Consider the following 1,384-nt stretch of genomic DNA (forward strand, 5'->3'; position numbering starts at 1 on the left):
CAGACCATCACTGAAACCTCTCTTATTCTCCACCACCAACACACTAAAAAACAGATCATATGACTTTAGCTCCCTCCAGTCCAGTTTTAAGATACCAATAAACTTATGTCCCCTAATCTATTTCCTAACATTGACCTCTTCACTATGTTGCACATGGCTGTCATTTAACTCTGCAGGTTTGCCTCACGCAGTCACTGCACAGTATTGAAGTTTGGTAGAAAAGTAAGCAAAATCATGAAATAGGCATGTCTTTTCAGCTTGTGTCACAGAGGGTAAATCAGTTTTTTTGTGAGTGAGTGTTTTCCTTATGAAATCTTCCATATTTACTGACATGTCACCCTTAGAATGTGACTTATTTTATTTTGGTGAGTTCTGAACCAACACTTGAATGTCAGTAATTTGGAAGGTCAGCACTCACAGGAACATAACAAGCCAAATAGTTATTGGAATTATGGCAGGTTTTTTTTACGGTGAAGACATCAGCATTTGGACTAAATAGCAGCCAGCATCTTGAGTAGTTTGTCACAATGACTTCAGACCAAAGGACCTATATCCATTGTGTTTGTTAAATTATTTTCTTCAGGGACTGAACTGAGTTTCAAAATAATTTATAATGGAAAAATACCCATGTAGGCCATAGTTTTGGTTGCATGTAAGAGAGTATCAAATCTCAGGAAGTCAAATTGCTAAATCTGATTTCCACACATCTAAACAAAACACTTTTGTCACTGACATTAAATATGGTAACTAAGTCTGGTAGATGCACTCAGTTCAGTTTAATCCACAGCTTAACTCTGTCATCCACCCTCACCTGTAGGCTATCTTTTACTGTTGTGTACTTGTTTGCATATGAAAAACCATCTGCTGTTGTTAAGCCAGTGAATCTGACGTCTATGTCTCAAAGATACCAATAGATGGCGCCAAAGTAATCTGTATTGAAATACAGTGTACTGGAAGCGTATGTAAATAAAATGTGACGTTTGCCTTGACTTTGTGGCTCTGTTCTTTTGTTTGATGTGGTTCAGAAGTTGGTCTCATTTACTATTTCAGTGCAGGTCCCCTTATTAGATTAAGACAGATTTTAACTTGCACTTACAGCATCCATGTGACTGGACACATGGATGTAATCTTCCTAACAGCTCATACCTTACATATGGGTTTCCTGCAGACAGGTTCCAGTGCGAGCTCTGCTGTGATCTTAGCTGCTGAATTTGATTAAGTAGTACCTGCATTTGGAAATGAAACGCTTTTGATGTGCATGTTGTCAGACATACACTTTGTCTGTGGCCAGAGTCTGCAGCCATTGACTGTATTGCATCCAGGAGTGTCTGGTGTCTTGGTAGTCTTCATTCTCAAGACATTAAAAACTTCAGACCGCATTCAT

This window comes from Acanthochromis polyacanthus, chromosome 7, assembly GCF_021347895.1.
Source record: "Acanthochromis polyacanthus isolate Apoly-LR-REF ecotype Palm Island chromosome 7, KAUST_Apoly_ChrSc, whole genome shotgun sequence".
Taxonomy (NCBI): domain Eukaryota; kingdom Metazoa; phylum Chordata; class Actinopteri; family Pomacentridae; genus Acanthochromis; species Acanthochromis polyacanthus.